The sequence below is a fragment of the Propithecus coquereli genome, unplaced genomic scaffold (assembly GCF_000956105.1).
Source record: "Propithecus coquereli isolate 6110/MARCELLA unplaced genomic scaffold, Pcoq_1.0 Scaffold104, whole genome shotgun sequence".
NCBI lineage: Eukaryota > Metazoa > Chordata > Mammalia > Primates > Indriidae > Propithecus > Propithecus coquereli.
In genome coordinates this window covers 7,744,816-7,760,124 of record NW_012134303.1, presented here as the reverse complement: position 1 = coordinate 7,760,124, position 15,309 = coordinate 7,744,816, and the positions used below count along the sequence as shown (strand labels likewise).

The window sequence follows — 15,309 nt, the reverse complement described above, 5'->3', positions numbered from 1 at the left end:
GCAGTCATCTTGCTAGAGCCAGTTCACAAACTGAAGGCAATGCCCCCTGCGCGCTGAGGGGCACAGGGAAGAAGGGGAGGCAGTGCCCCCAATGACCCCGCTCCCCAGACAAAGACAAGGGCCAACCAAGGGACCCCGGGCTTGGTAGGGACGTTATTGCATCATTCTAATCCCCACAGGAGAAGAAAAGAGTCCCCCTGCCACTTCCATCCCCCCACCAAAAAAGGGGAAGGGGATAAAGAAAAATAAAGGAAAGAGGGAAAAGCACCCTTTTAAGAAAATCGTCACTCTTTCTGTTTGCTCCTGTTGGGGGCTTCTAACGCGGACTTGGCCAGACCGTGGCCACACCCCCTCCTCTTCTCTGGGGGACTGCTGTCACCGCTACTGTGGCGGGGTGGAGGGGGACGGGAAGGTGGTATAAGACTTACAGGCTGACGTAGCTTTCAGGGCGAATTTTGCCTCAAGCAGCCCAGGCCCCAGTAGAGGAGTCTAGGGCTTGACCAAGCCAAGGAGCCCAGGCCCTCCGGGAACGGCCCTGACACACCCACTTGTCCGTTCGCGAGCCGGGATCATGCAAACTGCGCGCTTGGTCGCAGGGCTCCGGGGGAGCCACGTAGGAGACTCGAAGCTAGAGCGCCACGGGAGCGGGAGGGGGCCCGGGAAAGGCAGAACATCTGTCCAGCAGCCTCAAAGCAGCTCCCCGCCGCCACCCCCACCCCCGCGCTAGCCGGGGGCAATAAGTCGCGGGATTTACCTGCCACTGGTCCAGCCACCCTGTCAAGACCTTTCCTCTACCTCGGAGCGCTCCGGCTGGCGGGGCTGGGGAGCTGCAGCCCCGCGGCCGCAGCCGCAGCCCCGGGCCCAGCCCGCTCCCCCCGGCTCTTCTCCCGCCCCCGCACGCTGGCTCCAGGCGGGGAAAAGCTGCAGCCCCCAGTGTGAGATCCCAGACGGCTCGCTGCCACAGCTGCCCGCCCGTGGTAGAGCCCCTGCTCGGCAACCGCTCCCTATCCCTTCTCTGCTATGACGTCACCCGGGCTCTGCACCGTACCTAGGCCAATCAGATGGTGAGCATAAAACTAAAATCGCCCTGAGTGGGCTACTGGGGACCAATCTTTTGTTTCCAGGCAGGAAGCGCCTGAGAGGGGGGAAAAACTGAAGGGGAGGGAACATGGAGAGGGAAAGGGAAAGGAGATGGAAACTTCTACACTGTCACGGTTGTCTAGACAGAGGTGGGGCCGTCAAGAAAGGGGGCACCTGGCAGGATGGAGGAGAAGGGGGGTTTCATTTATCTTCCTTAATTGCTCCCTTCAGGAAGACTACAATTTGAGACGAATTTTCAGGGGAGGAAATCTGTCCAGCTACACTGGCACGTTTCACTGGGGAGAAATGGTTTGGATTTGGGACACCACCTGTCAGGCAAGCAGGTTACACTGATGGAGTCTCTGGAATACACAGAAAACTCAGAGGCAGATGTGACAGTGGGATTCAAAGAGATGGCAATCTAGATCGGGGAAACTACTTTTCTGAGCATGAAACGCACACGTTTCAAAACATAAAGCATCATACAAAAAAGAAAAATTCTTCAAACAGAGAGTGTATGTATGCGTGTATGTGTGTGTGCATATATACGTAAAATTTCATTAAAATGTGGTTCTCTCTGTCCATCCTTTCCCTAAAACGTTCAATGTCTCCTCCTGTATGGTTCAAATTTTTGCAGGTGTATAAAGCCTTCTAAAATCTAATTGCAAAAATCATCTCTTTCGACTCCACAGTCCATACTCCCCAGGATTTGGCTAGATTATGTAAATTATAGTAAATCCCAGCAAGGAGACAGTAAGCTGCCATAAAAAATGTCAAATAATACAAAATAATAAGTACATTTGAATTATAATGATGTAAAATATGCCTACAGAAAACGATCAGAAGAAAACATCAAATTATAATGGTTGGGTTAAAGTAGTAGGATTATGGGTGATTTTTCCTTTCTACTTTCAAACTTATTTTTATAAAGATAAATATATCCTCACATACTTGAATTGTCAAAATGGGTCATGACCCTTCTCAGTGCACTTTTATTCAGTTTTTCTCAACACTGCAGAACATGCAGCAATCCTTTCTCCATAATGCCAACGAAATAAGTTCCAAGACCAAGAGCAAACGAATATATTCTGCCCAGGTGCTTTTAGGAAAAAATCACACAAAAGATCTGTAGATTCACCAGAGAGAACTTCTCAGGCAGTTAGAGAATGGGATGCCTCTTTTGGATAAATTCATTTTAAATTACGATGATACAGGAAATTGAAAAAAAAAAAAAAACAGTGACCCAATCTGTAGCAAAACAGGAAAGAGGGAAGCAAAGACTAAGTAAACTACGTAATCCAGACTGTTTTAAGGGTCATTTTGCATTTTATTTTCATTAATTAAAAATATATATTTATGTACACATGAGTATTACATGAACATTGTAGCAAGTGGCAGAGCTGGGATTTGTATCTAAATCTATCCGAGTCCAAAGCCTATGCTTTTTCTAGTATGATACAGTGTACTCCTGCTAAGAATTAAACGTAGTATTACTGGTTTTGTTAAAATACATACTTGCTTTAAAAAAAACCCAGACTATACAAGATTGATGTTATTAAAAAAAATCAGGCATTTTTAAATTGCTTTTTGATGTGGTGGTTGTCTTCTAATACAAAAATGCCCAACACCCTCCCTCTCAAATCCTTGATTAATAGGTTGAAATCAGGATGGTTCTGCTTCCAATGATTTTACAGATATCTTTTTAATTAACTTTGGAGTTAGAAAAAAGCAACCACATCACATTGATTTTTTTTTTTTTTACATCATGGTTAAAGTAACCTAAAAAAAATCACTGATCTAAATGAATGTCATCTACTCAATGTTAACATCTCTGATTTATAAAATGCATTTATTTGGGTTAAATAAGAACTTTTTTTTAAGAAATAGAAAAATATAACTGGATTTTCCTGGCTAATGATTTAACTTGGGTCTTCTAGGCTATTGATTTAAATTGTAATTAAAAGGTATTTGATTTCACTCTAATCCTCCCATATACCTCAGCTATAACTCAGAGCTATTTATACAGTCACCACACATGGTTATTTAAACGTTTCATGTGTGTATTTCTTTTCTCTCTGGTGATTACAGAAAGTAGCATGGGGCCAAAATCCTATTAGGTGCTTGACAAATTAAAGCACAGTGATGTCACAGAAAGAGGACTGGACTTAGGACCCAAGCTTAGCACAAAAGACTTGGGTCTTCTATTCTTGACACAAGAAAGCAGCATTCACTCCAAGAATATAGGGAAACTGCATGGGATCTCTCAGGGAAGGGATTCTGAGCTGAAATACCTTAAAGATTTCATCTGTGTAATTTTTCCTACTTAACTCCCACCATCCCCTTCTCTCTTGCATGGGAGCTCTTTGATTTAAGGATATAACATTACCATAATAACTACTTGGCATGTGTATCCTACTTCTCAGGTTACACAACACTTTTGTATCTCCCCATATGATCCTCACAACAACCACAACGGTTCACTGTAGCAATTATTATGATCTGCATTTCATAGATAAGAGAATTGAGGCCCAGGGGTTTGAAGTCCCCTGCCCAATGCCTCACAGAGATGGTCCTAGAAACCTTGTCTCCCACTGTCTCCCACTTTCTACCACCCTGTATGGCAACTTGAGTTGTATTTCTCCTTTGGGTCCCACCAACCCAACCAGCCCCTTGATTTCCATGAGAAGTGAGAGGCTCTGGGCTGGGGCTTGTAGTTACTGAAGTAAACAAAAATGAATATCTTCAAACTGTTCCAGTCAAATCCTGCATAAAGAGAACATTGTTCACACTCATATACCACTGATAGGAGAATAAAATGGCACAATCTTTTTGGAGAACAAGTAGGCAATACTTAGGAAATTTTAAAATGTATATGCCACCTGACCCAGCAATTCCAGCTCAAGGAATTTGCCTATGGACATACTCATAAAAACATGCCAAGATATGCCCGAGTACGTTCAATGCTGAATCTTATGTAAGAATGAAAAATATTACATAGGGGATAGCCTAAGTGTCCCTCAATAATGGAATTTTTAAGACACTTTGTTAAGGTATGATTGTCATATAAAAAGCTGTACATATTTAATGTATACAGTTACATGAGTTTGGGGATAAGTATACCATCTGTGAAACTATCACCACCATCAAGACCATAGACATATCCACCACCTTTCAAAGTTCCCTCCTGCCCCAATAAGAGAACTGTTAAATAAATGATGGTATGTACATATTTTGGAATATTATGCATCAGCTAAAAAGAATTAAGTAGATCCCTATACACTGAAATAGAAACACACCTTGATACATTCTTGTGTGAAAAAATTGCAGAACATGTGTACTATGGTTTTATTTTTGTTTTAAAAATTGTGTTTATGTGTGTGTTTAAGCTGGAATTATACACATCGAACTGCTAATAGGGTAACTCTGGGAATAAAAGAGGAAAGGGGAAGACATGGGTATATGTGCATGATGGGGGGCATTAACTGTTTTTTATATACTTCTGTATTATTTGCATATTTTTTATAATAAACGTATACTATATTTTACTTGTAAGAAACAACATTACAAAGGGAAAATAGAGCCTTCTTTGGGTTAAGACAAAAACAAACAAACCACCCCTGCTATTCCGAAAGAGGTCTGAATGCCAGATCAATGGTTCAGGTGTAGCAATAAAGGCTATGGTGTGCCAGGCTGAGCTGAGCCACATCTGGGCAGGCACTGGATGCACGGCAGTAACATACAACCCACCGGGCAGAAGCAACCCGGATTTCCTGGCTCCTTTCTCACCCCTGCCTCAAGTCTCACAGCCAGAAATTGCTCCCAGTAGTGCACTCTGGGTCTTTGTGGCTTTCAGTCTTCACATCTTTTACCAGAGCAGCTGCACTTTTTAAAAAATCCCCCCTCTTGCTCTGAATACAAAAGAACCCGATTCGGCAGCTGGTGCACAGGCATTGGCTAAGAGCACAGTGCCCACTCCTCCTTCACTCAGGGCCCGCGCACTAGAACCTGTTGCCATCACTGCAGTCTGGCCCTTCTGGGCACCTTCGTTCCTGTCTCCCCACGCCTATCATCAGGGGCTCAAGCTCTCCCGTAGCAGGCAGCATTGTGGGTGGCTTGCTAAGCAAAGAGCAAGGAGCCTCAGAGATGCCAAGAAATCTCATCCTAAGTCCTTAAAAACCAGAGGCTGGGGAAAGAGGGAAGCTCGTGGCTAGGAAATCATGATCCTCTGGGATCCTCAAAGTTCTGACCAGGCAATCAGGAGGCCCAGATTCTACTCCAGCCTCTGGAGAGGAAACCTTGAGTAAGACTCAAATTTCCCCAGGCACTAGTTTTCTCCTCTGTCAAACCTGCTTTGCCTATCTCCCTGGACTGCTGTATGGATACAAATGGCTAATGGAACAAGAGTGGATTTAACAGATTTCAGAGCTATACACCTCCTTAACAGACTTGCTGAGTCCCCATTTACATACACTCCCTAAAAGGTGGGAGCTTGGGAATGGTGAGTCTCTCCCTATCTTCCTTCACTATAATTAGCCTCTGTTAGAGGCCTGCCCTGTAGAACCTTCGAACTTACTGAAGCCCACAGCTTCTGCCCTGCTCCCTTTCACCAGAGAGTTATCGAAGGAAAAGCAGAAAACAATTAAATCCAGGTGGCTCTGGGTGAATTAATATGAGAATTAGGAAGTTCTTCTCCTCTGACTTGGTTTTAATTAGCCCTGCTTCCACCATGGTCCTACATATCAAACCATATTATTTAATTGAGCTGATGCTCTGTTTGATTTTTCTCCCAAGTGGATCACATTATACATTCCTTCCTCATACACTCCCAATCACTGCACTAAGTTAACCTGCAGAGTGAATTGAATTTGAAAAGTTGGTTTCATTGCTCTCCTCATTTTACTATGGAAAAAGAGAGAGAAGGAGAAAGTGGGGGACAAAATCTAAGGGACAAAGAACCAAGGAGGGAAACAGAAAACCAAATCTTATTTTTTTTTTCCTTTGGACCGGCTGGACTATGATGTCATGTTTTCCCAGCTCACCTGTGATTGGCTGCTCAGTTCAGCATCTGCTGAGAGCTAAAGGCTGATTATTTGCCGGAGATACAGACCTTTCAGGGAAGCTTTGAATCATTGCTGGTTGTCGTGACAACCTGGGCAGTGTCTGCTCCTGATAACCACATAATGAGGTTGTCAGGAACAGAAATGCCCCCATCCCCACACCCAACCATCTGAAGTGGTGAGCAGTGGAATATTTCTCTCAGGAGGCGAAAGGGAAAAAATCACCAACAGGCAAATGGTGGAGATCCTCTCAGATAACATATGTCAGCCAAATCCTGGAGACAATCTCCTTGAAGAGTTGCATACCTACCACCTCCAGGTCCTTCCTGAATCTATGGATTCAGTATAATTCAGAGACCTGAAGAACAGGTGATGAAGGGGTAAGGCATCTCGGCAAACTTCCAGTAAAGCTGAAGAGAGGGAGGTATGCGTGGGATGCCAAATTGATTTGAGCAAGGCATATTATCTCTCTTCAAAGGCCACCATCATGGGCACAGTCCAGGGGCAATGAGAGGCATGTGTCAAAGATGGCAGGGTATGGCCAAACCCAGTCACCAATGCCCGACAAAAAGAGAGCTTGAGGGGGATGGGTTGTGGGCTTTTCTGCCTGCTACTTTCATTCCCTTGGGAGTGAACACCTCACTCTACATTATCTTGGGGCTCCAGATATTCTTGAGAGGATATATCAGCTGCATTTTCCTAGGACAGATTTACTGAGCACCTACTAAGTGCAAGGCACACAGCTATGTGCTACAGAGGCTACACAGATGAACCAAACTTGGACCATCTTCTCAAGGAACTTGGAGTACAGTTGGGGAGAAAAGATACACACCCAGGCAACTATGATTCAAGATAGATACAGTAAGTATTACAAGGCAAGTCCAAAGTTCTTAATTTCAGAGAGAGGAGAATCATATCCAGACTGTCACACTCTAGCTCCAGCCCATTTTTCCAGGTTCTTCTCCCTCCTCCCCTCCCTTATACCCTAAGTGTCAGCCTGATCAAAATTTTTCTGTTTCTTTGATATGCCTTGACTTTCACACCTCTGTTCCTTTCCTCCTGCTCTTCCCTTTGCCTGCCACAACTTTCTCTCTCCTTTCCCTACCTGGTAACATTGAACACGTATTTCCAGACTCTACTCAAGTGGCATCTTGTTGATGAACAAACTAGTTCCATATTTATAACTTCATAGGCATCTGTACCTGGTAGACATGGATGTTGACTAATCCACTGACATCACCACTGCACCCAAGATTCAAATCCGGGAACATATAAGAGAACAATGGTACAATCAATTTTGGATTACTCACAGAAGAGCACAGATAAAGTCAGAATGCTTTTGAAAATTCCTATTTAGAAAATTAGCACAAACCTGTTTTCCCATTAAACATCTTTTATACCTTTCTTATTTTGAAGTAGTTTAAGACTCACAAGAAGTTGTAAAAAATAGTAAGAGATTTCCCATGTTTCCTTCACTGAGTTTTCCCCAATATTTTGATATATTGTATTGATTTTATTTCACACAGCCACAGTACATTGTCAAAACCCTGGAAAATGAGGGTGGGGGATAAAAAAAAAAACCTAGAAATTGACATTAGTATACTACTACTAACTCAAATATAGACCTTATTCAGATTTCGCTGGGTTCTACATGTACTCTTCCATTCACCATTTTACCAACTTAGCTGAAAAGGAGCAAAACTATTAATAGTTGATCTGAATGTCAACGTTTTTCTCAGGGCTCATCCACTTCAGAAGAGAGCCCAAACATAAAAGAGTCAAAACTTGCCTGGGACTGAAGAGTGAAAATCAGCTTGGACTAAGAAAAAGCAGCCCTGCTAGTAATCAGGCTGGGAGGATGGACAGATAAAGCCATCTGCAAAGTTAACAGAAAACACTGTTTTTCCCAAGGTCAGGCAGTAGTTGTAAAATGCCATAACAACCTCCTTCTCCTTTTAGTGACTACTGCTTTCTTACCAGTGATGCCCCATACCTGCTTTGCTATTTTCATTTATTACTGGAGATACCCAATTACTAAGCCGCCCCCAAAATTTGATTTTTTCAAGACTACAATCTTGTCTCTGGTCATATTTGGCTAATTAAGCTTTAACATAACAAATGATGAGAGACAACCAAGACAGGGTTACCCAGAGAGCCCTTTGAATTATCAGAAATTAGCCATATTTCCTTGACCCTACCTAGAGGCTCACAGTGTGACTAAGACTGTGTGATTTACATAGCAGATGTCTAATAAATTCTCACTGCATTGACATGGAATTGTTCTATATTAAATTTGGTGGAATAGTTCTGGATACAAGGACAAAAGCCTGGAGGGACATTATTACATAGAAGTTCAGCATGCAGACTCTGTAATTAAACTGCCAGCATTCAAATACCAGATTCACTATTTTATAGTCTTGAGACCTTGGGCAACTTATTTAGGCCCTCTCAACCTTAGTTTCTTCATCTGTGAAGTAGGAATCTAATAGAACCTCCTTGTTAGGGTAGTTGGGAAAATTAAATATAAAATGCATGTAACTCGGGAAAGAATTAGGGCAGTGGTTCCCAACTTTGCTGCACATAGGAATCACCTGGTGATCTTTATAAAATGTTGGTGCCTGGCCCCTACCCCCAGACATTCTGATTTAATTGGATAGCATGAATTTGGGCATCGAGATTTTGAAAAATCTCCTCAGGTCCTAAACTCCTCGGATTCTAATGTGCAGCAAAGTTTGGGAACCACTGTGCTAGAGGTTACATTACTTAAGGATCTTTCCTTCATAGGTTTGTGGGTATTCTCTCCCAATCTCTCTCAGCGTCTGATCTCTCCGAGTGTCTGAAGAAGGCCAGGAAGTAGAATTGGAGAATTTTCTCAAGGGGAAGGCATTTAAATTTGGTCCTCTCGGAGGCTTCGCCCAGCATTTTCCTGCAATCCCCGCTCCGTCTTACCAGATGGTTTGTTCGACTAGGAAATGAACATAGACTTTTTCTTCCATGTTCATAGCGAAGTGATAGAGACATTGAATATTTGGGTAAAATCTCTCCTTTTTCCCCTTCCCAAACATAACTGGGTCACACTTCAAATTAAGTGATTTTAAGCGTGAATTTAAAAACAAAGTTAACATGTGCACACAGGATTGGCTGACCATCGAAGATGCATTTCATAGATGCTGATCTCAATGTGCTGCTGTTCCATATAATTAAGCACCTGTTGCACCTCATAATCAATCCTAATTTTGGTATAAAGCAGGAACTAGTTACAGTCAATGTTTTCTGGTGTTCACTTGATAAGGTCACTTGTGGGGGTGGGGCATTCGAAACAGCTTGCCCCTCCCCCCTTTTAATCATCCAAGAGAGTACAGTCCCTATTCAGTAAATAATAAATGTGAATTAACTGATGAATTTTAAAGGTCAGTTAAATAGAAGTTTAAAATACGTTCATGATGATTTTTAAAATTTGTTCATCATCTCCCCTTCCCTGGCCCCCACAAACACTACTTGTTAATTCCACCTGCTAATATGGAAAATTTAACGAATTCTAACATGCTAGGCTACAGTTTACTGCCAGAAAGGAAAGGGGGCAGGTTGCTAGGCAAATTAATACTACAAACATAGAAAAGTGACAGCCTGCTAGGGGAGTACACTAACACACGGTTTTTAAGCGCCACTCTAAGTGCACTTTGCATTCAAATGACCAATATGCTAATTACAGTTCTTATCTGTTTGTTGGAGGCCTTAAGAGTCTAGGCAGCTCACAGCACAGACTCCAGCCAGCAGTTTGACTGCAGGTTTTTAGAAATAATAACATGGCATTTCTTTAAACATATTTTCAAATTCAAGCTTCTTACAAATCAAAATTGGCCTTTCCCTCATTCAGGGAATTAGTGAGGCTCAACTGTGTTCACTATGGTGCCGTCCCCCATAAACCCCTGCTAACAAAGGCTCTGACTCCTACCAAAGCACAGCCCGTTGGGGCAGATTTCCATGGTAATTTGCCGGTTCTCTTTTGAAAGACATGGGGCGCCTTTGTAAATGGGATTGGTAGATGGGGGGTTACTAGGGGAGGGGTGTACTTTCTCACTAATCATGGCCCTTTTTAAATTTTCACCACCCATGTAAGGCTAAAAAGAACTCTTAACCCAGCTTTTTGCAATTTAAAGCAAACATCCCCTAATTCTGTTTTTAAGAGAGATACACAGAGAACCATTCTCCCTGCATTCTAGTTGAAATCAACAGACATTTTATGAGAACTATATTGGGGGTGGGAGGCTGAGAATTTATCACTCTTACCCCTTCCCCAGGCTCTATTTGTCTTTGCCTAGTGAAGGAGGGTGATGGTGAAAGTATTCTGTTCCTTACTTTCCTTTCTTAGATTTTTAGTATAAAATCTAAATTATCTAGAATTCCACGAACAGCAGCCTCAAAGGACAAATTTATTTATTTTTTGCTATATTGCACTTTTTTAAAAAGCTCCCCCACACGAACACACACAAGCTAACATCAGAGTCTTCTCTCTATAGTTTAAGACAATGATCCGTGGACACAATAGGCTTACTCTTGAAAAAATTATGAAACTAGTCTTAATGTGTTCTTTCCCTGCCTGTATTCCATTCTTTCTTTCAGGGACTTCTCCCAGACACCTAAAGCTCAGTGAGCTAAAGTCAGAGCCCCTTTCCTTCCTGGATCTGGGAAAGACGCAATCTGATTGACTTCTTTGCTGTGCAGTCTCAGCAATTTCATTTATTGCTTCTTTTAGGTAGCTGTGTATTTTAGGACCCTTCCAGAATGAGCAACAATGCTTGAATCAAAGGAATGAGTTGTAGAGGTAAAAGTATAGACTCCACCGCAGGTGTTTGGGGAGGGGGTAAAAGAGGGAGTTTTTTGGAGGAGAAAAATTGCAAATGACACTGCTAAAGAGCCTTGCTTTCACAAGGTTGGTTCTGATGTTCACCACCTCCAGGGTTCTCAGTCACCCACACCAGGTTTTCAGTAATCTGCATCATGTTTTAAAGGCGGACTTCTACATTCATACATGAAAGCAAGACTTTTCATCAACTCCAAGAAGCTTGAAACAAAAAATAGGGCTTTTGATTAAAAAGAAATTTAAAATGCCTCAGAGAGCTGACGACCCTCTGGTTCATTGCAAGCTGACCATATTGGGAGTCGAGGCCAGCCCCTGCCTCAGAGCATCTTTCTTTGCTGCCTCGCATGTTTATGCTTTCTGATTTAAAAGGCTGGGGGTGACAGTGGGATTGGGGTGCAATCTCATGGCTACTTTGGCCAAGTCCTGGCATATCCTGGATTAAAACAGACTGGCTAAATTGAAAAAAACTGCATTTTCTGGCCTGGGGATTTCGATTGGCAATGATGCTTTATTTTTAAACAACAGCATCATTTTTAAACAAATTCTCTTATTTTTAAGATGACATCTAAAAACAATTCAGCACTTGAAGATAAGTTGGATGCTTTCTGCCACTGCTGGAAAGCCTGCTTGTACTAAAAACAAAAATCAAATATATTTTCCTCTCTAAGGAGATTCCCTCCCTGGCCCATTTTTGGTGAACTAAGAGCCCAAAGCTATTTCTACATTGGCCTAGAGAAATAGACTAGGCCATTTACTCAGTAGGTCATTTGCAAAACTCCTAATGAAAGAGGTAGTAGTTTTTCAAATAATTTACTGTGCCAAAACACACACAAAAGGATGGCACAAAAACAAATCATGAAACCCTACACATTCCTCTGAGTTGGTGAAGCGATAGTTTCAAAGTTTCTGAATCAGAAAGACGAGCAGATTATAGAAGGGCTTGGGAGGCTGGAGGACTCAGCTGTCAGACAAGGTAGTTTGAAACTACCTTGGGTTGAGCCATCCACAAGCTTGACACCAGAGTTTATCAGTTACTCTGCTTAACTAGAAAACAATTGGGTGCCATCCATCCACATCACAGCAAGGGAGGCGGGCCCCAAATAAGCAACCTAGAGGAGACAACAATATCTGATGCCTAGCTTGAGCTGAGGGTGGAATATGAAAATCAGTAAAGACAGAAGACACAGAGGATAAGCTGCCTCACAATTGGGACTAAACATTTATATCCAATGCTTAGTTTCATTTTATTTTATTTCATCCATTTTGTTGGGGCTCTGAAACAATGCCCCAAAATGAAGGCCTCAGAAGCAGCCTCAGAAGCAAAGGTTTTTCTCTGACCTTCTTCTGCCCTCCTGTCTCTCAGTCCCATTATCCCCTGAGGCTAGCCATAGAAACTAGAATCCCTCTACCCCAAGGTGCGCTATAGAGACAAGAACCCTTTTTCCCCCAAGCCAGGCATAAAACCTAAAAATATTACTCAACCTTTCACTCCACCTTTCTGTTTAAAAACTGGCCATAAAGAAGTTATCTGACCTACCTTGTTTGACTATAGGTCATAGGACCCCCATTCAAGAGGGACCTGCCCCACACCCAAAAGGAAGGAATGCTGGCTTAGAGAGGCCTAGAAAATCTAGACAGACAGGCCTTGCTGGGTTTTCTTATTCAATCTATTAGCTTTAGATCATACCCTTTTTGTCCAATCATATTTCTAGACAGCTGTCCACACTCTGTTGAACCTAAGCATAAAAATGGAAAATTTCCCCTGGATCTTTGGGTCTTCATTCTGAAGGTTCCCATGTATACATGGTAAATAAATTTGTATGCCTTTTCTCCTATTAATCTGCATTTTGTCAGTAATTTTTCAGCAAACCTTCAGAGGGCCAAGGGGAACTCTCTCCTTAACCCCTACAATTTCATTTAAGTTACTACTTGCCTTAGAAAGCACAGAGAAAAGAAAATTCATTTAATTCAGTGAATCAGTATCCTCTTGAACATGTTATTTCATGTGCAATAGAGTCATGTGGCTCTGAGCTAGTTTCCCTACAAACCAAGTTAAACAGGCCCAGCCCCTGCCCTCCAGATGCCTACAAAGACAGCTAATCCAAGAAGCAATAGAAGTGTGTGTGAGAGAAATATGGGACAAACCTCGTACAGTGTTATGTGGCTCCCTGTGGATATTTCATGGACACATTTGAAGGGACCAGCCAGTCTGTTCTCCAGGACACCATGGGGTGGTTCAATGTTATACCTCAAGAAATGCAAATTAATTTTTTAACATGAGATTAATCAGCATAAGCAGATCTACAATCAAAAAGATAAAAATAATTTTGAAGTTGTTTTTATCCATGTCATGGCTGTCCATAAATGAAATAAATAAGATCAACGTTTGCTGCCAAAGCCATGATCACTGCTCTCTCTCCAGTGCCTAGCATTCTGCCAAGGATCTAGAGGTGTGCAGTATTAATATTTATGAACCAAGTGGAAGGCATGCTGTAGAAAGGAAAAGAGTTGGTGCATGCAGTGGGGAAAGCACAGGGCAATTGTAGGTACTGCCTGGGTGGAGAATCTGTCTCTTGCTCACAGTCAAGAGCATAGAGTTGTACTTTCAGAAGGAAAAATTCAAAGACAATGTCTCATTTGCTACAGTAGAGGCCAAGAATTGGCTGAGATGAAAATAGAAGAAGGAAGGACACAAGCCAGAACATAATTCATCAGTTCAATTGTTTAGAGCGTATTTAGGGTGGCAAAGGAAAGGAGGAAAGGTGCCACTTAAAGAAGAGGTTAAAGAACAAAAAGAGCTTGTGTGAGTAAATTAGGGAACAGAGAAACAGACCAAACTCCAGCCTTGTAACAAATGAGAGAGGATATGGAATGAATAATGATTCAAACCTCCAAGAGTGGAGACTTTTTAAAAGTCAGCTTGTAGACAAATGAGTAAACTAATTTAGGTGAGCAGCAAGTCATGAAGGCCTCATTATAATAGCCATTAACCAGAATGAGGTAAGGGATTACTTAGGAAATGTGAGCCAACTGAAGCCGGTAGCTACGATATACCAAATCTTATGAAGAAACAGACTTTCTGTGCTGTATTCTGATTTATGGGAAAGAAAGGTCAAAAGCTATGACAAGAAAAATCAAACAGAAAAACCTCATTAATTTGGATTTAGTCAACTCAGTTTTATGATAACCCCAGATCTATGGTGGAATAAAGCGTTTGTTACCGAAAAAAATTGTTAGCTAAGCAAATTGTTAGTGTTCATGCCCAACAGGATTAAATCAGTTTGGGAGAAGAGAATTTCTTTTAATTATTTCTGTGGTATTAATTTGTATATAGCAATCCCTGTCCTAGCCATCAATATGTCTCATTCATTCAATGAACAACCTTTTTTGGGAAACATCTATTAAGTGTCAGGAAGCATGCTAGGCATCAAAGAAACAAAGATAAAACTATATCTATACTCCTTGCATTTAAGAGACTCATAGTCAAGGATCAAAGACAGATGGGAGAAATGCAGAGGGGAATATTATCCATTTAGTAAACATTACTGAATGTCTACCACATGTCATGAAACATTCTATATAGTTGATATATATAACTTGCATTTCCCCATGCTTAGCCAGCACATGGGTGCAAACGAATTCACCTTAATAGTAATAACTTAAGTAAAACTGGTTTCCACTTGGCACAACGGAGAACATAAAATCTTTTCTTTTTTCCTTTTTCCCCCCCAATCAATTACTATTGCCTCTCCCTTCCTCAAAAGTAACATCACAAAGTTCAAATGATGAAGCCCAAGAAGAACCTGCCAGAATAAGCCCCTATTCCTTCACCCTCACCCCACCCCAAAGGTCTTCTTTATAAGCAGAAACTTCCCAAAATCCACTTGTTGTCTACATGGAAGTTAGTGAGCTAATACCCAGAACCCTCCAGAAGACATTCTGAACTTTTATAAAATGTTAGGCCTCAAGTTTCCCCAGGCCATACCTGACCTTCATTACAAATGAAATGACATGCACTTTAATAACTCACATGTCACTGACTTGTATCCCCATGTGTATAATAGGGGGCCTAAGCCCCCCGAAGGTCTCCCCCAGTTATTTCTAAGAGTCCTCGGGAACAGTCCTTTCATGTTCTTCCACTCTCACTCTCCTCATGAATGTCCACTGCCAACAAATTCAATCCACAAATGGTTCTTCATCACGGGCACTTGCCCAGTTACTGGGGATCTAGATGGGACCATGACAGACACGAGAGTCCCTCTTCTTAGGGAGCTTACATTTCTTTTCTTTTCTTTTTACTTTCTTTTT

At 42.0% G+C, this 15,309-nt stretch overlaps 1 protein-coding gene across 3 annotated transcripts in view; it reads right to left on the bottom strand.

Annotated features, from left to right (window-relative positions):
- Positions 1 to 15,309, bottom strand: part of PAK3 (p21 protein (Cdc42/Rac)-activated kinase 3) — a 272,401-nt gene that overhangs the window by 117,817 nt on the left and 139,275 nt on the right. The window contains exon 1 of one of the 3 annotated variants that reach the window (XM_012645243.1): positions 755 to 1,022. The exons of the other annotated variants lie outside the window; for them this stretch is intronic. The gene's annotated coding sequence lies outside the window, so the exon portion shown is untranslated. Of the gene's footprint in view, positions 1 to 754; positions 1,023 to 15,309 lie in introns of those variants that run through there. 3 annotated transcript variants of the gene reach the window in all.